The sequence below is a fragment of the Salmo trutta genome, chromosome 5 (genome assembly GCF_901001165.1).
Source record: "Salmo trutta chromosome 5, fSalTru1.1, whole genome shotgun sequence".
NCBI lineage: Eukaryota > Metazoa > Chordata > Actinopteri > Salmoniformes > Salmonidae > Salmo > Salmo trutta.
Genome location: NC_042961.1, coordinates 9,915,167 through 9,940,110, shown reverse-complemented (window position 1 = coordinate 9,940,110; position 24,944 = coordinate 9,915,167). Strand labels below are relative to the sequence as shown.

Below are 24,944 nucleotides of genomic sequence, written 5' to 3'. Positions count from 1 at the left end.
GATGGTGTTATAAGTGGACTGCAATCCATGCAAACAGCAATGTCATACTGGTAGCCATTTAAAGTTCCAGTTAGGCTTGGCCATATACCATTCATACCGTATACCAGGGTATTTCGAAATACTGATGGTATGATATCCAATATCTGCTTATAACTAACTAAATGCTTATAACTAACTAAATTAAGTGTAACTATAAGAAATCTAAGATGTGTCAAATAAATGATATCCAGTTCAGGGCTCCAGCTTTGCATTTGGTTTCCTAACTTGCTAGCTACGTGGCTAGATGTCAAGATCAAGTTTATTGGTTACAACAGAGACATTCAATCCCCTCCTGGATCAAGATCCCTGTTGCCTGAATTGTTTTGTGCGTCAACTTCTGTTGTTGTTGAAATAGCGCCCCTTGTGTGCACTTCTAGTAGTACCGTTTACCACTGTGCGGTACAGAAACGGTATGAAGGTATGAAAATCTGGATACCGCCCAACCCTAGTTCCAGTGGTTACAAACTACTGACTGTCTTTTTCAGCTGAGGATTACAGTACCCTGCTTTTTTTATCCAATGAGAGAGAGAATTACACCACCCTTGAATCTAACTATCACAACCCCAGTCCTGACAACCCAACCCAGCTCACAGTCACATCCCTGTCACATGACTAGACCATCTTCAGATGTAGGATCTTAATTTGAGCAGGTTGACTACAGCAGGAAAATAATCCTTCAGCAACAGGAAATTATGTGAATTATAATGAATAGACGTTTTTGTAGGGGTTGATACATTTTTCGTAAGGGAAAATCAAGTCTGAGATGTCAAAGTTGAAATTACAAACAGATGCCCTTTTAAACCTCAAATATGCTACAAAAAAAATCGGCATTTCAGGAAAGATGTCCTGCACCAGGGTGATCAAATTAAGATCCTACATCTGTAACAGTTTATCCAAACAAGGGAACCACCACCAGAGTTCTGATCAGGTTGAACTCCCCAGACACCCATACGAGACTATGTGCTCCTGACACTCAGCATGGTTCAAATCTGCTTTTTAATCCGAGTTTGGTCCCAAGTTCAATGATAAAGCCTCTGTGTGATATACCTCACTGGCAAAGCACTTGTTGTCAAGCAGAAGTAATCAGTGGACAGCATCTGTTTTAACACCCAGAGTTCTAATGGTGGATTTATGATGAGTCATCAGTTGTGGGGAAGAGGCCACTGCTGCATTCGCTGCTATGTAGTTGTCCTAGGCAAGCAGGAACCAAACAGTTTTGAACAGACTCATATTATCACATTGCGTATAAAGTGTTTATTGCAGGGATATAAGCTGGGTTCGAAGAAGGATCATCATTTTATTGGTACGGTGCTGAGAATAAAGTAGTTGTCCAACAGTCCTGTTAGTAACTCCTTTTTCTTTCACTTCCTGCCAGTTACACCTTCAATTCTAATTTTGTCTCACACACACAAAAAGTTATGCTCCTTTAAGAGAAGCCTTGAAATGTGGTAGAAAGGGGACATTTTTGTGAGAAATGTCAGGGTAATTGACTGGTGTAAGTGTTAGGGGCCGTGTCAGTGTTAGGGGGGGGGTTGGAGGGGCACTGGGGTGAAGGGAAGGTGTTGAAGTAACACTGAATTATGTACAAGAGGCCAATAGTGGGTAATAGTGAGTCTAAACAAGCCAGAGATTGAATGTAGCCTAAATTCTGTAACAGAATAGTTGCAGGTTTCTACACAGTAGGATGCCTGTTGATTGGGGGTGGGGGACTGTGTCATTAGGTTATGATAATGGAAGGCAGGTAGCCTAGAGGTTAAGTTGGGCCAGTAACCAAAAGGTCGCTGGTTCAAATCCCTGACTAGGTTAAAAATCTAGCAATGTGCCCTTGAGCAAGGCTCTTATTCAAAATTTGCTGTGGATAAGAGCTTCTTCTAAATGAGTAAAATGTAAAATAAGGGGTTGAATGAAGGATCAGTGTGCTGACTTTAAGTAGCTATACAGTACAGACGTTTCACTAAGACACTGCATTATAGTTCAACAGCAGCTGGCTCAGATTGCAACAAGGATGTGTTTATATTGCACTGGACAGAGCAGTAAACCGGGTGGGGGGAGTGAGCTACTGACTGCTCAACATGTCTGGGCGTATCCTTGTCTGTACATTGTAGAGCCAGAACCCTGAGGCCCTACTGAGCACCCTCACGAGAGCCAGACAGAAACTGTTCAGACGCTCACTCTATCTGCCTGTAACTGTAGCCAGTTCGGACATGAAGGAACAAAAGGCAGACAGCCATCTTGGAGTGATGACCTCACCACAGAACATTAAATGAGTGGCGGTGTGGTTGGATTGTGTTTGGGCGGGGGGGTCCTATTATGGGGATATAGTCAGTCTTTCAGTCAGGAATATAGTGACGAATTAAACAGACACAAACATGCACACAGAGCTATATGCTGTAACAGGCACACGCAGTACATACATGCTCACATAAATAGGTACTAAATGAGTTAGTGCCATCTTAGTGCTATTACTCCCAATTGGAACTGTGTACCTTAACAGTAGTGGCCCTGAGTGAGCCTAACAACAGGAGAGGAGCTAGTAGCACAGCTTGTGTCTCTGGTTACCATGAGTCACTCCAGCCTTTGTGTGGCGGCTTTCAGTGGCGTGTAAACAGATATTCATCCGACGTGCATCACGTGTGCCCTGGCTCCTGCAGGTCTGTGTTGCTCTAGACACATTCTCCACTCTGTTGACCTTGACAGGCTGCTGTCGACAAGCATTGGACATAATAACACCTCTCTTTTATTAAATGTAATATAGTTTATTGATTTATTTAAAAAAAAAGGTCAATTAATATAGCTAAGAAAGCAGTTAACTGATAAGAGCTGTTGATTTGGTGGGTGTCCAATGAGGGAGCAATGGGAATATAAACCAAGCTGGACCGAAATCTCAGAGACATACAGTACATAACTATGGAAGTAACACAACTTCCTGTATTTTCGCTGAGTAACCAGAGTTGTTAAAGGGAACACAGACAGATGTAACAAGGTCATGTAAAAAGACAACAGTGTTATGTCAGAGATACATTGTCTTGACAAATAGCATTTTCTTCATGACCATAATATATAATGAGTTACAAAATACAGTAATATATTATATTGAATCCCCTATTATAACATAACACTATATAGCATCTAATACCAGATCCACTGAACATGAGAAACATTGGTTTAAAAAGCTTTATAGGAGCATCCCAATTGAATCAAAATGAACAAGACCTGAATAAGACAACCGCACAGCGCTTTATTGGGCTTGTTCCTCACTCTTTGTGACGTTATGTGTGGAGCCAGGTGCATCCTGGGTATGTTCTGTCTAAAACCTCACACAGATTGACTAATATTCTGAAGCCTGACACATGCCACCCCAAATCCTACGTAATAATGTTGTATTGCCTTACCCAATAAACCAGTATTGATTGAATTCAGGACTTTGGCCATAAACAATGAAACATGTTATGACACAAATGAGCCATAAAACAGTCCTAATCAGAATTAACTTGGGCTATAAAACCTCAGTAATACCTGATGATAGCTGTAAGGGTTTTGTATATGGCTGCCTTCAGCATCATATCACAGACAAACTGTAGAGGAGTCTGGCATTACCAGGAACCCCATAACACTCACTCTACACTGCTGTATCCCATTTATAGCCTGGGATACATAGACAACTACTCATTCTACTACAGCAGTGTATGTTCCAACCTCACCCCCTGGGGAACCCCTGTCCATGACCCCAACTACTGTTGTCTGAACCTGTCAGAATCACGTTCAGCACCCTTTTTAAATCCCCCTGAATCAGACTAACCCTGTTCATAAGCATGCCCCCAGATACCCCCTTACCTTCATGACCTTAAACACACCCCATTGTGCAGCTCGTGACACAAAATTACAGTGTCTTCATTGGAAGCTAGTGTTTATTTTGGGTGATTTGAGTGGAAATGGACTCACTAATCATTCTGCATTTGAGAACTGAACTCAAAGTCAAGAGCGTTTCCGTGTCAACTACAGAAGACTTTGAGCATTGAGACACTATTTATGAGAAACATTTATTTGGCCTTTTGGCACATCAGGGTGAAGTTATGGTTCTTCAATTATTTCAAACATTTATAATTATCCATATAAAACCAAAAACTTAAGTCAGAAAACATCCTCAGTATAAAATAATTTATTGTTGTTATGTTAGAACAGTTAGAACAGAACCATTTTGAGACATCAAGGAGTCAACTTCAACAAATCAAACTCAACAACCCAGGAATCAAAACTGCAACTAGGAAAAACCAGCAGCATGAACCCAGCTTACCGTGAACTCCTGCGTCCAGCTATTTCCCTCCGTCTCTTGACTAGTCATTAAAAGGTAGTCTCCTAGTATTTGAGCCTCAGGCCTTTTTAAAGCCAATAGTCTGCAGAAACAGCTTTAGAGCCATCTAACAGATCCATGTCATCACTTGGGAGCTATGAGGTGCTTTATCCAAAAAAGTCCATCCTGCTTTAACAGTAGAGTAATGGGTTGCCTGGTGTTCTAGAGGGAGGAAATGGAAACGGAATATGGCTATTGACAGGGCCCCCAGAGTGAGAGGACGAGGTGAGGAGAGCCACATAGCAGGCTCACACAGGAAATCCCAAACCACACTAACAGAGACATACAGTACATCATATTACAGTCAAATCAAATCAATTTTTATTTGTCACATACTTTGTAAGCAACATGTGTAGACTATCAGGGAAACACTTACAGGCCCTTCCCAAAAATGCAGAGGGGAAAAAAACGAGGAATAATAGAAAAATTATAACACCAGGAATGAGTAATGATAACTCGGCTATATACGCAGGGTACCAGTACTGAGTCGATATGCAGGGGTACGAGGTAATTGAGGTATATATGTACTTATAGGTTGGGATAAAGTGACTAGACAACAGGATAGATAATTACCAGTAGCAGCAGCGTATGTGATGAGACAAAGGAGCCAGTGCAAAAAGGGTCAATACAGATAGTTAAATAGTTAACCGATAACTACCTGGACTAACTATTTAGCAGTCTTATGGCTTGGGGGTAGAAGCTGTTCAGGGTCCTGTTGGTTCCAGACCTGGTGCATCAGTACACCAGAGAGAACAGTCTATGACAGTAAGGCAGGGAATGTGTTTAAAAAAGTTATATTTGATTTCAATGCTTTGGGGGTCCTCTGAGTGGATCCTTTCAATCAAATATTTCTCTAAACCAAAATGCCTTTGTCAATTAATGATATAACATCCTTATAGATAGAGATTCATTTGCATCTTCAAAACATGAAAAGTCAAATGTACATATAAGTAGTATAGTTCAAACTAAATCATTGGGTTACCACCTGCCAAGGTACACTATGAGAAAGATGGTGTGATCTAACTGATGTGATCGGGTGTTATCTAACTAGTGTGATCTAACTGTGAAGTCTGTCTCAGCGTCCTCACATTTCAAACTGTAGTTCATCTCACCTCAGTCTCATGACACATCCGTCTCATCCAACGAAGTCTAAACTGGAACAGAGAAAGAGGGCTAATAAATAGATAGACACATTGTATCCAGGGCAGAAAATGACAGTAAACAGACAAACAAACCTTTGCTATCATTATCTTATACAAAAGCTTTATGATGTTTATGATGCTCTAGTACAAAAAAAATGCATGAAATGAAATGAAATGTATGCATTCACTACTGTAAGTCGCTCTGGATAAGAGCGTCTGCTAAATGACTAAAATGTAAATGTAAATGTTCGTTTCATGCAATAATGTGATTTGTTATCATTGATGTGTAACATGTTTTATTCTCGCTTCAATCGAGGCGTTACTTCAACACACCACTCTTGCCAAAACATATCATTACAATTTCCCATTCTCTACTTAAATTGCCATTACCAAACAATAATATTTAGATAAATAAATCATGCCTTACATTTAGCAGGAAATAATGTATATAATTTCCCTAGATTCTATCAAATATTATTTGCATCACACCATAGTAAACTAAAATGCAAGTTTAAGTGGTGTGTATTGTTATGATCCTCTGTTTGTAATCTCTGTTTCTAACCTCTGTTTCTCATCTCTGTTTCTAACCTCTGTTTCTCATCTCTGTTTCTAACCTCTGTTTCTCATCTCTGTTTCTAACCTCTGTTTCTCATCTCTGTTTCTAACCTCTGTTTCTCATCTCTGTTTTTGGATGGATTTTCCTTGCTCATAAACCACAGGGTGTTATTTCTTACCCCCAAGCAACCTAGTCTCACTCACCAAGCTCTTATTAGCTATTGACAGAAAGTTGTCTGAAAACCCACATCCTCAGTCAAGTATTTTTTTGTGATCCAAAGAAATAAGCAACAAGACTGAACAAGACAAACATTTCACGCCCACCCCCGTTCCCACAGGACTTCCCTAACCCATAGTTAGATTAGTGGTTCACAATAACATTCTTACACAATAAGTCCTCAGTCAAGTATTGTAAACATGTGTAAACAGAGAATTGAGCAAAAAACGCAGATTAAACGCAAAGCTCAACCTTTCTTAAAGTATCAACATTTGCCTGAATCTTAATAAAAAATGTCTTATTCATCTTTTCAAAATATTGAATTGTATTGCTGATCAGGATAATAACTCATTTCCATGACAATTAGGTCTGTGTTTTGATGTAATGTCAGCTTTCTTCTCACTGTATGGGAAAATGTTTAACATCCCAAAATTCAACCTATGATTTGAAGTAAAAAAACATGGATTCCCATCCCAAAGAGAATCTCCTGTTGGTTTAAAATGTACTTTGACTTTGTTTGACACACTGGTCAGAGGAGGAGCTGTGATTGGGTGCTCTTGTACCTGGACTGTGAGGGTCGACCGTGACTAATCAGATGTTGTTTGCAGGAAGGCCCTGTATATGAGGATGAAACTTGAGAAGACTATTCACTGTGCCACAAAACACACTACTCAAAGTAGTAAAATATATTTACACATCCAGACATTTTTGGTTCGTTTCAAAGTCATAGATTAGACAGAATAGTTCTAATTTAGTAGAGTGAGGACTAGTCAGTGAGTGGGAGATTATTTAAGTCATGTTCATGAAACCATATTTTCAGTGGTCTGCTCTGGATTGAAGTACAATTTAGTCAAGGAATAGGCTTATCTACAGTATGTCCGTGAAACCTTCCCTTCAAGACAGAGGAAAAAACATACAAAATGTTGCTGTCCTGTGTTCATTGCAAAGCCTCCAGAAAGATGCTGCAGGACACAACAAAAATGTCAAGTCCAACATAGACTGACTTAAAATGGCCGCCCCAAAGTTAAAATTGCAGCACTTAGTTTCTGTCATAGAGAGCAGAGAGCAGTCCCATTCACTGCCATGTCACCCCAGCCGACGACGACAGGCTCTCTAATGCAAGACACATTTCTCAGGTCACCTGAACACATCGCAGGTGGACATTATGATTAAAGAGGCCTTAAAATGTCTCAGAAAATGTAATATTTGAAATTAAATTAAAAAACGTCAATTTACAAAACGCCATGTCTCCACGCACTGCAACAATTAGAACAAAGACGATTAGAGTTTTGAAGGTGTTTTCAGTTAGCTGTTTATCATCCTGACATGGAAAGAGGGCTTTGTATACTTTAAAATGGATGTCAGAGACATTTTTCACAAGGGCAGTCATTCTTTATGACCACATTCCTAAGGGCAGAGAAAGTGCTGTGAATTATTTATTATGCAGTCTATACCAAAAAGACTAAATAGTGTCTTGGGAGCTTTGTCTTTCTGCTTGATACAGTGCATCTCATCATTTAGCAGGTTACAGGCCTACTGTTAACACTGCTGTATTAACTGGTTCAAGATCAGGGGCGACGGCAGGATTTTCTGCACTGAATTAAGTCATTAGAACGTCTGGCTTTCATAGAAAAAGGACATGACAATCTACTTGAGTAAAACATACATTTTTTAATTACATGAAAATCAATAACGGATTACAAAAAGTAATCCCCCCCTGGACCTACACAAAGAGGACCCACGCCGAGAGGATCTACATCCAGACCACAACACCACCAGCCACATACACACCCCCACTCCAACCAATCAACACCCCCCCCCCCCAGTCAACCATGCCCACACCCCATTTAGGCCCCCTCAGATCAGACCTACAGTACATAGTCAATGGTAGGCTTTGAGGGGACTCCTATGGTAAGTACACCTATAGCTCATCTCTTGGCAGTAGTACTGCAGACTACTTTATCACTGACCTCAACCCAGAGTCTCTCAGAGCGTTCACAGTCAGCCCACTGACACCCCTATCAGACCACAGCAAAATCACAGTCTACTTGAACAGAGCAATACTCAATCATGAGGCATCAAAGCCAAAGGAACTGAGTAATATTAAGAAATGCTATAGCTGGAAGGAATGTAGTTTGGAAACCTACCAAAAAACAATTAGGCAACAAATTCAATTCCTTTTAGACAACTTCCTGGACAAAACGTTCCACTGTAATAGTGAAGGTGTAAACTTGGCAGTAGAAAATCTTAACAGTATATTTGACCTCTCAGCTTCCCTATCAAATCTAAAAATCTAAAACAGAAAACCGAAGAAAATGAACAACAATGACAAATGGTTTGATGACGAATGCAAAAATCTAAGAAATAAATTGAGAAACCTGTCCAACCAAAAACATAGAGACCCAGAAAACCTGAGTCTATGCCTTCACTATGGTGAATCACTAAAACAATACAGAAATACACTACGGATAAAGAAGGAACAGCACGTCAGAAATCAGCTCAATGTAACTGAATAATCCATAGACTCTAACCACTTCTGGGAAAATTGGAAAACACTAAACAAACAACAACACAAAGAATTATCCATCCAAAATGGAGATGTATGGGTAAACCACCTCTCCAATCTTTTTTACTATATAACAAAGAACAAAAACATATACATGATCAAATACAAATCTTAGAATCAACTATTAAAGACACCAGAACCTACTGGATTCTCCAATTACCTTGAATGAACTACAGGACAAAATAAAAATCCTCCTACCCAAAAAGGCCTGTGGTGTTGATGGTATCCTCAATGAAATGATAAAATATACAGACAACAAATTCCAATTGTCTATACTAAAACTCTTTAACATCATCCTTAGCTCTGGCATCTTCCCCAAAAATTTGGAACCAAGGACTGATCACCCCAAACTACAAAATTGGAGACAAATTTGACCCCAATAACTACTGTGGGATATGCGTCAACAGCAACCTTGGGAAAATCCTCTGCATTATCATTAACAGCAGACTCGTACATTTCCTCAGTGAAAACAATGTACTAAGGAAATGTCAAATTGGCTTTTTACCAAATTATTGTACGACAGACCACGTATTCACCCTGCACACCCTAATTGACAAACAAACAAAACAAAACAAAGGCAAAGTCTTCTCATGCTTTTTTTATTTAAAAAAGCCTACGACTTAATTTGGCATGAGGGTCTGCTATACAAATTGATGGAAAGTGGTATTGGGAAAAAACATACGACATTGTAAAACCCATGTACACATACAACAAGTGTGCGGTTAAAACAAGGAAAAAAACACACATTTCTTCACACAGGGCCGTGGGGTGAGACCGGGATGCAGCTTAAGCCCCACCCTCTTCAACATATATATCAACAAATTGGCGAGGGCACTAGAAAAGTCTGCAGCACCCGGCCTCACCCTACTAGAATCTGAAGTCAAATGTCTACTGTTTGCTGATGATCTCCAACCAAGGAGGGCCTACAGTAGCACCTAGATCTTCTGCACAGATTCTGCCAGAGCTGGGCCCTGACAGTAAATCTCAGTAAGACCAAAATAATGGTGTTCCAAAAAAGTTCCAGTCGCCAAGACCACAAATACAAATTCCATCTAGACACCGTTGCCCTAGAGCCCACAAAGCTTCCACAAAGCTGTGAACGATCTGAGAGACAAGGCAAGAAGGGCATTCTATGCCATCAAAAGGAACATAAAATTCGACATACCAATTAGGATCTGGCTGAAAATACTTGAATCAGTTATAGAACTCATTGCCCTTTATGGTTGTGAGGTCTGGGGTCCTCTCACCAACCAAGAATTCACAAAATGGGTCAAACACCAAATTGAGACTCTGCATGCAGAATTCTGCAAAAATACCATCCGTGTACAATGAAAAACAGCAAATAATCCATGCAGAGCAGAATTAGGCCGATACTCGTTAATTATCAAAATCCAGAAAAGAGACGTTAAATTCTACAACCACTGAAAAGGAAGCGATTCCCAAACCTTCCATAACAAAGCCATCACCTACAGAGAGATGAACCTGGAGAAGAGTCCCCTAAGCAAGCTGGTCCTGGGGCTCTGTTCACAAACACAAACACACCCCACATAGCCCCAGGACTTCAACACAATTAGATCCAACCAAATCATGAGAAAACAAAAAGATAATTACTTGATACATTGGAAAGAATTAACAAAAAATCTGAGCAAACTAGAATGCTATTTGGCCCTAAACAGAGAGTTGCAGATTACCTGACCACTGTGACTGACCCAAACTTAAGGAAAGCTTTGACTATGTACAGACTTAGTGAGCATAGCCTTGCTATTGACAAAGGCTGCCGTAGGCAAACCTGGCTCTCAAGAGAAGACAGGCTATGTGCACACTGCACACAAAATGAGGTGGAAACTGAGCTGCACATCCTAACTAACCTCCTGCCAAATGTATGACCATATTAGAGACACATATTTACTCAGCTTACACAGATCTACAAAGAATTCGAAAACAAACCCGATTTTGATAAACTCCCACATCTACTGGGTGAAATACCACAGTGTGCCATCACAGCAGCAAGATTTGTGACCTGTTGTCACTAGAAAAGTGAAGAACAAACACCATTGTAAATACAACCCATAATTATGCTTATTTATTTTCCCTTTTGTACTTTAACCATTTGTATATCATTACAACACTGTATATAAACATAATATCACATATGTAATGTCTTTATTCTTTTGGAACTTCTGTGAGTGTAATGTTTACTGTTCATTTTTATTGTTTATTTCACTTTTGTATGTTATCTACTTCACTTGCTTTGGCAATGTTTACATATGTTTCCCATGCCAATAAAGCCCCTTAAATTGAATTGAATTGAATTGAGAGAAAGAGAGAGAGAGAGAGATTTTTCAATGTGATTCACTCATCTTACGAGTCTATATCACTGATCAAATGACGAGAAAACCGCCCACAACAATAAAAGCAAACCACACTCTGATCAGATGACTTCTACACACCTCAACTCCCTCTCTTCATCACAATGGATAAACAGACAGTGTTTTCATCTAAAGCACCATCACAACAACAAAGTGTGCATGAGTTAAATTGTTCTGAGAATTACCAGCTAAGCTACTAGAAAAGATGCACCACAAAGAAAGATCTGCATGCACTCCCACACGCTTCTCATAATATACCCTGAAAAACAAGCACTCTAACAGTGTTTTACTGCCTGAAATGGACATATGACATTTCCCCCTTTGACGTTTTTCACAGACCCCTTTCTGCCCAATGACAATTTTATGGCATTGAATGCACAGCATAGTGACTAAGAACTGTTGTGACCCTGTTCCCAGAATAGAACTACAGACAGAACAAATACTCTATAACAAGGTCACTGTCCCATCTTTGTAGCGTATGTGTTCTCTTATTCTTGCATCACAGACAGATGTGGTGAATGAGACAAGGCATAGGAGCACAGCACTGACATCAGCACCCAGGCTTAGAGATCATGGCAGCCTGCGCTTTGTCCACTCTGTCATGGATAAACAGCTATTGATCATCCATGGCTACTTAATGGATGAGACCCACTTTAGTGAATTAATCTCAAATAAAAACAGGGGAAGAACTCCGGCGTGCATCCATCCATTATGTGGTTGGGACGGTTTGTGGGGGGATTAGTAAACATCTCCTGCACAGTACATTGTCTGAACGTCTCCTACGTGTGGCTGGCCAACTGAGAATGGCTTTGCGGGGGCAAGCAGGAGGTTGACTAAACTAGCAGGCATTTATCACACGCTGGGAAGGACACGAGATGTGTGATCTGAACGTTTCTCTTTGAGGTTTCAGGTCTTCGTTCATCATCAACAGGTATAGTTAATTCATACGCATGAGAGAGTGACCGTTCCGCCACTTCTCTCCTCTTCTCCTCCTTTCTTTCTCCCACACATGTTGTAAACAGACACTAAAAGGAGAGGACGGAAACTACAATTAGCCCCATGTCTGTGTTTACCGATCACAAAGTGCTATTGGAGTCAGAGACAAAGGCAGTTGGCTGATAGTCAATACCTTTGTGGAGCTGAATTTAAGGTGTGAATTACATGGCTAAGGCAGTCTGGGAGTATTTTGTTAAATCTTATTTAACCTTTATTTAACTAGGCAATAACCTTATTCTTATTTACAATAACGGCCTACCAAAAGGAAAAAGGCCTCCTGCGGGGACGGGGGCTGGGATTAAAAAGAAAAATCTAGGACAAAACACACATCACGACAAGAGAGACACCACAAGGCTACATAAAGAGAGACCTAAGACAACAACATAGCATAGCAGCAACACATGACAACACAGCATGGTAGCAACACCACATGACAACAACATGGTAGCAACACAACATGGCAGCAGCACAATATGGTAGCAGCACAAAACATGGCACAAACATTATTGGGCACAGATAACAGCACAAAGGCAAGAAGGTAGAGACAAGGTAGAGTATGTCAGTTGGGTGTGTGTCAGAGAAAAACCATTGCACGGGTAAGAATAAAATACATGCCAGAATGAGGATAAAGTAGTGACAGAGATCTTTTTACAAAACAATTCAGGTAGACAGTCATCTAAGTATAGGTATATGTGAATACACACAGACTATGAGAACACACACATTTAATTCTGTTTCAACTGACAAAGAACAAAATATATGCTGAAGGTCCCTGGGTAGTGGTCAGATTCTATTAATTAACAGAGTCACAATGTATCATTTTTAGATTGATAGTATACTCCAAGAGTGAACAACGAGGAAAAACAACAAATGAAACCAAGAATATGTCTGAATAAGCTATATGCCTAAGCCATTTAAAAATAGCACATTCAATGGTAAACAAAACAGCTTCAAACAGGAAGTGAGAGGCTAATATCTGCATGCTGGTTCAGAACAGCTATAGAACAAGTCCAAATCTTGTAATGTTTCTACTTTCAACTTTCCTTTTCTTTTTAACAAAGCATATAACAAATCCTAAAATATACACACACATTGATTAGCCATGCCCTGTGTCTGTTGAGATACATAGGGCATATTACATCAGGCCCATGTTTTACAAGGATTTCCAATATGAGACTTAGATGTCATATCCCCATCAAAACTATAGACAACAGATACAAATGGCCAGTGTCCATTTGAAGAAAAACACATTCCCACACACAGGACAACATACAGGACAGCACAGCATCAAGCTTAATCAAGAGGTTGTATGTATGCAAATAGCAAAGATTTCTGTTTTGAATTGCAAAATCTTACAGTTGGGCTACCAAATGATAAGTGGATAAAGGACTTGAAGAGCAATACTCACACAGAAATAACCACACGCTGACTAGTAGAAACCTGAGGAGCTAAAGAGGCATGGACAGGTGAAACGAGTTACAGGTCTCTGAGCTTTGAAACAAACACAGTGGAAATATCTGTCACTCACTCACATTATACTGTACACCAAACTGACAGCCATCACAACAATACAGGATAAATACTGTATACACTTCATTAACGATAACAAGAAATAACACAAGTATCTGTAATGGGCCCTCTTTATGGTCATGAAAGCAGGTAGTCCAGATTCTAAAACTAAGTACATCCAACTAATACAGAAAATATTAAACTATGTACAATTCAATTATACTATGGAGTCATCTAAATATTATTGGAAACCAACAAAGTACAAAATATTACACTTAATCACGCTGTACCAGTATGAAACAGGAAATAAGCTTCATAAACTTTATCATACTTAAATACTGGCTAAAGCAAGCAAAAATGTATTAGAAATGTACAACTATCGTCTTAAACTAATTTGTAATTAACTAAGTCTACGTTTGCATGGTAGAGGTATACTTTAGATTACCATGCATTCTTTAGTAAAACAATAACTTCCATCAATAATACATGTCTCTGGGGACAAAGAAATAGAGCCTAAAAATATATTGCACTTGTTTTTTTGATAGGCATTTGTTGTTGCTGAAAAGGTTAAAGATTCTGGAAACTGAGTGGGAAACTGAGTGGGTTGTGTAAGAACATTTCATAAGGCAGATTTCCCCGAAGCATACAATATGTAATATTATCAACCCATCTATCATAGTTTCAGAATGACTTCTAGATTTATTTATATAAAAACAAGTCTATCACAAATAGGTTACAATATTAATGAGCTACTACAGTTTATTACACAATTACATGTCTTAACTGATGCAGATTTTGTTAACTTTTGACATATTAATAAACACTCAGAAAAGTTGAGGCCTAACAAGAACTTTGAGGCCTTTAGCAAAAATAACAAATACTTAAGTTTTTCATAGAATGCAATTTGTTGTGATTCATAAAAAATTATACATTTAAAAGACAAGCAATGATTTATGTCAACAATTTTCACTGTGTTTGTTAAGTGTGAACTTGTTTCCAAATCGAATAAACGACTCTTGCAGTAAACAGATCATTTGACCCATTTCTGTATTCAACAGAAAACATGACGGTGCTTGTAAAAAACTAAACATTGGGTTTACTGTGCATTTTTACTATCACAATTAGTCAGATGACACAGGACAGGTTTTGAGAGCATTTCTTTGATGCGTTCCGTGGTTAAACTGAGAGGATTTCTGAGCCGTGGGCAGACTTGCCGAGTCTTTTCCCCGCTTTCTATTTGTCACAGACACAGAACGATAGAGATATTAAGCTAGAGAAAAGACAGGACCGCTGAACTATACAACACTTGCAGTTTAAAAATGTGAATTTAGAGTTGTTTAAACAAACTTGATCAGAATTACTGTCCCATATGGAATTCCCTCAGGAGAGTCAGACAAAGACAACAAAAGGAGGGAAGACAGGAGTGTTCTGAAAACAGCATGACATTACCATGATCTGTAAAATGATCAAAAGGTAAATAGATTCAAGTTAAATGTAGGTCTCTTCAAACTGGTTCCAATCTAAAAGCGCTCTCAGAGAGAAGGTTGATATTGGGTACTGGAGATAAAGGTCAGTCAGTCCTACGTAATAACGAACCCCAACGATCAATACTGAAACTCACACGAATAACAAAATGATCTGAGTAGATTTACCACAGAGAACGTTTCACAAGGTCAACTATAGCCTCCATGGTAACATAACGTAAACAAAAGCCAGCTCCTTCCACCATCTGAAAGCAACATTAACCTCATCAGATTCTGACATTTATTTAAAAGGGATATTCGACTGAATATATATATATAGTTGGACTGTAACTTGAAATGCATTTGCATACAGGTGAAAACTGGGACACCAGGCACAATTTCAACAGCTTGACATTGCCAGTTTGTTTAGTAAACAAAGCTATGGATTCAAGGACTGAAGTCCATGAGAAATTAACATATTATGCTATGTATTGCTTGTTTATAAAGACTCAAATGATAACACAAATTTAAACAGTGATGCATACAACCTTAGATTATGTTCTATGATGGGTTATGACACTTGTACTAAGCTCATAAAGGCATTTATGTGTGCCTTTAAAATTGAGCATTTTCTTTACACACAAATCAGACCATTCTGGTCATCAGTAAATGAATGTTATATTTTCTGAACACTGTAGAGTGAGAGACTCCATCACATGGACTGAGGTACAGTATGTTCCTCATGTGCAGCAGACATTTTGTCCCTGAGTGAAAGCCGTTTAGAGTCTGCAGGCCTCACACAGTCTAGCTAGGAGCAACCCAAATGTCATGTAGCACACACAACCACAGGTAGGAGTGTTGACACACACACACACTCTCTAACTCACACACACACACACTCTCTAACTCACACACACACACACACACACACACACACTCTCTAACTCACACACACACACACACACACACACACACACACACACACACACACACACACACACACAGACATATTATAGACCCCCTCTTTGTAATTCCATTAAATCCCCCCAGTATAAGCAACAAAAGGTTGAATACTGTACAGTAGATAATTGAAAGTATCGTACATCATTTCTACAGTTTGTTATCATCTACTGTATTCTCTTGTTGTTAGTGGTAGACTAAACATCACAATTTACATGTTCTGACACACTGGACCACCTATTGGACTCAGAAAAATGTGATAAAGAAACTTTTCAGAAATGAACAAGGAAGATACTAGGTGGTAGTTCCAAGAAGGTGCATTTTACTGTTACATTAACAAGATAACCAACTTCCAGGTAAACAAATTACGCCTGAAAACAAAACTGAGAAAGGCTTGTGGTTTTCTCAAAAAGCTCACCCTTATTATTCAGACTGAGATATTTTGTGGAGGATTTGGTACTTCTGGGTGACATTTCAACATCCTATGTGTTTGGTTGGTGCCATCTGTGCATTCAAAACAAGCCCACGCGCACCTCGACTCACTGCTCAGTGCTCAAATCTCCCCTCTTTTGTGTGAGCCGTACACATTCTCTCACACTAACACAAGATCATATATGGTTATAACTCAGTTATTGTTGCTTCATTCACATAGTCCTGTACTATTGTTAAATTGATAGTCATCAGATTCCATGTTTACAACAGTATTATGATGTGGTACATACCTGTATATACACACTGCAGACTGCCTAACTCTGAAACCTGTTAGAGCAGTGGAAGTCCAGCTTTAGGGTGTCATAAACCAATCATCTCTGAAAGGTCTGCGTGGATTATATCTGGACTGTCTAGACAGCTCTGAACTTGTCTATTTGTCCTTTAAACCTGAAGTGCATGAACTGTAATATGTATCTTTCTATTACACTGTGCTAGAGAATTATAATTACCATCAGCATGCAAATTCATAGGCCTGATTTTTTCACCATGTGACATTTAACGTTTGACTTGACTAACATGACCTTGAAAGGTCAGGGGTCACATTCATGCCTGTCCTCAATTCTCTCTTTAAATGCCATGGCAATAATGCATGCGCTCCAGTGAATACGCTCCAACTAAAATGAACTTCAGACACACCAATTAGAAAGGTCAAAACTGACATAAAAACTTTTTATCAACCTAAGTCGGTGTTTCCCAACTCCAGTCCATGAGTACCCTGTGACAGCAACTTGTTGTTGTTGTTGCCCCGGACATATCTCAGCTGATTCAACCGATTGAAGGTTTGATGATTTGTTGAGAAGTTGAATCAGGTGTGCTTGACCAGGGCTACTGTTAGGACTAATTGAGGACTGGATTTGGGAAACATTGATTTAGGTAGATTTCTTTTGCAAATGTCAACATTGACCTTTCTAATTAGTGTGTCTGTTCATTTTAGCTGGAGTGTATTCACTGCCCTAGGTGATGGTATGGTTTGGAACAAGTTATTGTATTGCAGTTATATTACTTTTGTCTGTGTGGATAAAACCCTGACTTTATCTCAGTATGTCTTTAATTAAAACAAATATTCAGTTCTGAAGAACATGAATGATATTAAGTCTCTTGGTTACTTGTATAATGACTGTTGTGTTGCCTCACGGCCATACCACTCTGCATACAGGTTTTGTTATGGTGAACATCAGGGGTCTGTCATGATAACATCTCACATTTATATGACACGGTCTTAAATACCGGACACTTGTTCAATTTCCTTTTTCAGATGTGAACAATTGCACAGTCAGACAGCTATCAAATAGTTACATTGTGGAAGTCCACTGAAGTTTCGCTCTGCCTCAGCTTGGTATATTGTGCAATACCGTTTCAGAAGTAGGGTTTCATAGACGCAATCTGCTTCAATCACCAAGTTATGTCACTCTCTTATTTTCACTTGATGTCACAATTTATCTGTCAGATACCCAAGGACAATATTACAGTGTGAGTCTTTAAAAAAAAACAGACATTAAGGGTGATAAGATTACTTTATGTTACACATATTTTACCTCAATTTTCTCAACTAAAAATATCTATTTTGTTCCTTTGCACAAAAAACCTACTGAAACTCTAGCTACGTCGTGTGCATCTTCATGATGTTTGACATAGTTATTATAGAAAGCTACATAGAAGTGACCGTGATAATACGTTTAGATTATAACACCACATAGACAAATAGATGATGTGAGGTACAGTAGGACAATGGGATGGACACATCATAAATAGATGAATCATATTATGCTAGCTTATATTATTTCGACCTAAATATCCCAAGTGCTCAGTCATGTTAGTGAGGTCATGTTTTCACAATGTCTCCTTTGTCATGAAGACAGATTTCCATAAAGAGATTTCAATGTAGTCTTTTAGCTATTCTAAAGCACTGCTGTCTATTACTTAGATCCATCAGTCTCTCTACACTGCAGCTTGTTTTGACAAGCAATGCCCAAACAATCAGTACAGACAGGACACATGTCAACCAGTACAGACAGGACACATGTCAATCAGTACAGACAGGACACATGTCAACCAGTACAGACAGGACACATGTCAACCAGTACAGACAGGACACATGTCAACCAGTACAGACAGGACACATGTCAACCAGTACAGACAGGACACATGTCAACCAGTACAGACAGGACACATGTCAACCAGTACAGACAGGACACATGTCAACCAGTACAGAAAGGACACATGTCAACCAGTACAGACAGGACACATGTCAACCAGTACAGAAAGGACACATGTCAACCAGTACAGAAAGGACACATGTCAACCAGTACAGACAGGACACATGTCAACCAGTACAGAAAGGACACATGTCAATCAGTACAGAAAGGACACATGTCAAAACACTGCCGTCAGGTACTGGATGATGGTCAGAGCTTGATACGAGCTCACACACACAAAAACAAACTTGCTGCCCAACAAAGAGAGGCACGATGCCTAATCAAGGATGCAACTATTCAATGCAAAAAGGTTCCCTTATAAAAATAGTAAATCCTATAATTACTACAAATTACAAAATCCAGACTGAAATATTTACCCATAGTATTTTCTTCTTGCAGGAGGGAACCATTTAGCTTGGTTGGAGATGGGGAGAGTGTGGCATAAAATCAAAAGGTATTGCTTGATTTATAAAGCAGTACGTCCCATGATGCGGAAACAGCTCTTAAAAGTTAAGACTTTTTTTCCAGTGACTGAAAGTGAAAAAGACAAAGGATAAGCATCATGAATTGCCATAACCACAGACTGTGGAGGTGGTTGAGTCAGAAAGGGACAGTCACAACTTTCCAATAGGCTTCTAGCGACGTAGGCTACAACTCTCCAGAACACTAGCGACCAATATCAAACTGTTTTACTGAAGGGAACAGGTGACACTTGTGTGACTTTTAACACATCTTCATCGCCAATTATAATGGTAGAAATGACAACGGTAACTTTAGATGTGTTTCTTGTATCAGTGACTACAGATCTGTGAGAGAACATGTCATTGAGTTCTCCCAAATCAAGCCTGGTTAGCACAGCAACAAAATGTTAACCCATGTTTGTCCTGTCTTGCTTTTTAAATGAACCCTTGTCTATTATACACATGGCCGAAAGCCGTGGTAAATCCGACCGTATACCACGGGTATGACACAACTTATTTGTTTACTTGTCTAATTTCATTGGTAATCAGTTTATAATAGCAATAAGGCATCTCAGGGGTTTGTGGTATAATATAATGAAGCAATAAGGCCTGAGGAGGTGTGGTATATGGCCAATATACCACGGCTAAGGGCTGTATCCAGGTACTCCACATTGCATCATGCGGAAGAACAGCCCTTAGCCGTGGTATATTGGCCATATACCACACCTCCTCGGGCATTATTGCTTCATTAAAACCCTGGTATTTCAGTATGCTTTGAGGGAAATCATTTGTACTTCTAAATCAATATTTCATAATCATGAAAAAATCTTTCTATTTGAAATTTGATTCATATTCACCAGTAAAATATGTATTCATGTTTCAAAAACAAATATATCATAGGTGTTTTATATTGACCTCAAATAGGCTACCACTCCAAAGTGCTACGGACTGCATAATGAGCACCTAATAGTCATCTCTAAACCCAGCCAAAATGAAATGTCAGAGAAGGTTTTTTCTTATCACCTCGGTATCAAACAGGAAGCCTCAGCACAGGCCGTGACATTTGATCGATTTGTTTGTTCAGGAAGCGGTATTAATAAACAAACTCATAGTTTGGGCGTCTGGTCAACACCTGCACCACTGCTGTTATGGATGCAAAATAAAAAAGGTACAACAGTTATTTTCTGAGTTTATATATAAGCAGGACTGTATCAATAGATTATTTGCAAATAGCCTAATATTAAGGTAAACTTTTTACCAAAGTAAAAAAAATACATAATTTCATAAGCAATAAGCAATAACTATGCCATGCATAGTTTTCTCTTAGAAATGTTGTAATAAATTATTAAATGTTTTACTAAATACAATAGCCTTTGGTTCACTCAGTTTACTGAGCGTTTTTCTTAAAAACAAAAATGTACACAATTCCAAAGATACCATCATTTAAATTCAAGATCATTTGAACCCAGATCCTAAACAACAGAGATATAGATCTCTGACATTTCGAACAATTCATAACATTTTTGTTTAATATTCACTTGTAAAATGATTTACAATTAGGCTTACATTATTAAGCAAGAAATGTGAATAGCTTAGTTGAGTAAGATCCATCAATAAGTTCCAAATCGATTCGGAATTCCAAAAGGTATATAAGATGCAGTGTACTCCATGATATCACACTAACCAAATGAAATAGACAGCCACAATTCTACTTTATATGAGAAAGTAATATGATTTATATCCTATCTACCATTCTTATTGTTATCGCACATATTCTGAAAATCATGTAAGCAAAATACTTTGAAGAAGATGACTTGGATCTCATTTTGACGGTGAAACTACATTTCTATGGAAGGGATGTTGGCATTTCACTGAGTGAGCAAAAGTACGATATTTTTCGTTTTGACAAAAAACACATTTGCCTGTAGTTTTGTCAGAATAACAATACAGATAGCGTAACAGATTACCATAAAATGTGCATAATTCTGTAAAAGGATAGACCTATTTGAATGTGGCTATTTGGGCATGAAAAACATACAGCACAGGAGAAAGTAGGCTATAGAGCACCACACATTACAGGGTAATAATGTACATACAGTACCAGTTAAAAGTTTGGACACACCAACTCATTCCAGGGTTTTTCTTTATTTTTACTATTTTCTACATTGTAGAATAATAGTGAAGACATCAACATTATGAAATAACACATATGGAATCATGTGGTAACCAAAAAATGTTAGGCAAATTCCTCAAAGTAGCCACTCTTTGCCTTGATGACAGCTTTGCACACTCTTGGCATTCTCTCAACCAGCTTCATGAGGTAGTCAATTAACAGGTGTGCCTTGTTAAAAGCTACTTTGTGGAACTTCTTTCCTTCTTAATGTGTTTGAGCCAATCAGTTGTGTTGTGACAAGGTAGGGGTGGTATACAGAAGATAGCCCTATTTGGTAAAATACCAAGTCCATATTATGGCAAGAACAGCTCAAATAAGCGAAGAGAAACGACAGTCCATCATTACTTTAAGACATGAAGGTCAGTCAATGCGGAAAATGTCAAGAACTTTGAAAGTTTCTTCATGTGCAGTCGCAAAAACCATCACGTGGTATGATGAAACTGTCTCTCATGAGGACCGCCACAGGAAAGGAAGACCCAGATTTACCTCTGCTGCAGAAGATAAGTTCATTAGAGTTACCAGCCTCAGAAATTGCAGGCCAAATAAATGCTTCACAGAGTTCAAGTAACAGACACATCTCAACATCCGCTGTTCAGAGGACTGTGTGAATCAGGCCTTCATGGTCGAATTGCTGCAAAGAAACCACTACTAAAGGACACCAATAATAAGAAGAGACTTGCTTGGGCCAAGAAACACGAGCAATGGACATTAGACTGGTGGAAATCTGTTCTTTGGTCTGATGAGTCCAAATTTGAGAGTTTTGGTTCGAACCGCTGTGAACTGATGATCTCTGCATGTGTTGGACTGCAGAGTGAAGGAAAAGCAGCCAACAAGTGCTCATAATATGTGTAAACTCCTTCAAGACTGTTGGAAAAGCATTCCAGGTGAAGCTGGTTGAAAGAATGCCAAGAGTATGCAAAGCTGTCATCATGGCAAAGGGTGGCTATTTTGAAGAATCTCAAATATAAAATATATTTTGATTTGTTTAACAATTTTTTGGTTCCACATGATTCCGTATGTGTTGTTTCATAGTGTTGATGTCTTCACTATTATTCTACAATGTAGAAAATAGTGAAAATAAAGAAAAACCCTTGAATAGGAAGGTGTGTCCTAACTTTTGACTGGTACTGTACATGTAGCGATTGTATAATTCACAATGCGGATGAACAGTGGCTGAGTAAACTGTGTTATGGGACCACTAATTTACTGCATTCAACTTAATATAGGCCTATTCTAGTGGGATACTCTACATAAAGACCTATATAAAAACATTAGGCATATATGAAATAGGATATTTTACTCTGATATCATTGCATTCTAGGACCATGTTGAAATGAGAAAAACTAAAAGTAGAATGAGGTGTTACAAAATGTCCAATTGCTCTTTTCATTGGCAAAAACTCATTGAGCTTGGATACTTTCCTGGGACTTTATCGCCATCTACTGGCTATAACCTGTCAACCAGTTCTAGAACCACAGACACCCGGCACTTCAGAGTAGCTACAATTTTGTCATGTTTGTTGACAAAGTAATAGATTTCAATACATTATACTGTAGGATGTAACAGGTTAAAGCTGTAGGCAACTGCAGTAGGCCTATAGGCTATGATGCTATGTCCTTATAGTTGGGGCGGCAGGTAGCCTAGTGGTTAGAGCGTTGGGCCAGTAACCAGCAGGTAGCCTAGTGGTTAGAGCGTTGGGCCAGTAACCAGCAGGTAGCCTAGTGGTTAGAGCGTTGGGCCAGTAACCAGCAGGTAGCCTAGTGGTTAGAGCGTTGGGCCAGTAACCAGCAGGTAGCCTAGTGGTTAGAGCGTTGGGCCAGTAACCAGCAGGTAGCCTAGTGGTTAGAGCGTTGGGCCAGTAACCAGCAGGTAGCCTAGTGGTTAGAGCGTTGGGCCAGTAACCAGCAGGTAGCCTAGTGGTTAGAGCGTTGGGCCAGTAACCAGCAGGTAGCCTAGTGGTTAGAGCGTTGGGCCAGTAACCAGCAGGTAGCCTAGTGGTTAGAGCGTTGGGCCAGTAACCAGCAGGTAGCCTCGTGGTCAGAGCGTTGGGCCAGTAACCAGCAGGTAGCCTAGTGGTTAGAGCGTTGGGCCAGTAACCAGCAGGTAGCCTCGTGGTCAGAGCGTTGGGCCAGTAACCAGCAGGTAGCCTAGTGGTCAGAGCGTTGGGCCAGTAACCAGCAGGTAGCCTAGTGGTCAGAGCGTTGGGCCAGTAACCAGCAGGTAGCCTAGTGGTTAGAGTGTAGGGGCGGCAGGTAGCCTAGTGGTTAGAGCGTTGGAGCGGCAGGTAGCCTAGTGGTTAGAGCGTTGGGGTGGCAGGTAGCCTAGTGGTTAGAGCGTTGGGGCGGCAGGTAGCCTAGTGGTTAAAGCGTTGGGGCGGCAGGTAGCCTAGTGGTTAAAGCGTTGGGGCGGCAGGTAGCCTAGTGGTTAGAGCGTTGGGCCAGTAACTGAAAGGTTGCTGGATCGGATCTCCAAGCTGACAAGATAAAAATATGTCATTCTAAACAACCCATTGTTCCCTGGTAGGCCATCATTATAAATAATAATTTGATCTTAACTGACTTGCCTAGTTAAATAAAGGTTATAAAAAATGATACTGAGCCCCTCTGAGGAGCTATGAAGTATAATCACACTTTCAGGTACTGTTACTGTCAATGATATGACTAGCAACATTACTGTCAATGATATGACTAGAGAGAGATGATGATGCTTCTCAACCGTGACTCAATAAGTAGTCAGCAGAAATGTAACTACACTGAACAAAAATCTAAAAGCAACATATAACAATTTCAAAGATTTTGCTTAGTTACATATAAAGAAATCAGTCAATTAAAATAAATTAATTAGGCCCTAATCTATGGATTTCACAAGACTGGGCAGGGGCGCAGCCAATCAGAATGAGTTTTTCCCCACAAAAGGGCATTATTATAGACAGAAATACTCCTAATTTGTGCACAAAATTTGAGCTAAATAAGTTTTTTGTGCGTATGAAAAAATGTGTGGATATTTTATTTCAGCTCATGAAACATGGGACCAACACTTGATGTTGTGTTTATATTTTTGTTCAGTGTACATTGTGTTGATGTATTTGTCAACATAAACTGTTGACTAAGCATATTGTTGTGTAATCATATTCCTTGCTATAAATATAAATAAATATAGTGCAACTGAAAACAAATAAATCCCATAGTCCAGGTTTTAAGAGTACATGAGTTTAACATAATAACATAATAGTTATTCAAAATGTAAAACATACCACTAAATATTCTATAGTTTTATTACAGGTACATGTATATCTCCAAGGTGTAGTAAAACAAGTTGAGTCTTTCTGTTGAATCTGAGGGCTTCAACTCAACCACAACCATTCTTGTCTAAACATTTTACACAAACAAACTCTCACACACACTTTCCCCTGTACACACACATTCCCCTGTACACACACATTCCCCTCTTCACACA

At 39.2% G+C, this 24,944-nt stretch overlaps 1 long non-coding RNA gene across 1 annotated transcript in view; it reads right to left on the bottom strand.

Moving 5' to 3' along the window:
* Positions 1 to 4,182: 4,182 nt before the first annotated feature.
* The window catches only part of LOC115193634 (uncharacterized), a 33,713-nt gene continuing 12,951 nt past the window's right edge, over positions 4,183 to 24,944 (bottom strand). Inside the window, exon 2 of the long non-coding RNA XR_003878210.1 lies at positions 4,183 to 5,544. This is a non-coding gene — a long non-coding RNA (uncharacterized LOC115193634). The remainder of the gene's footprint in view (positions 5,545 to 24,944) is intronic.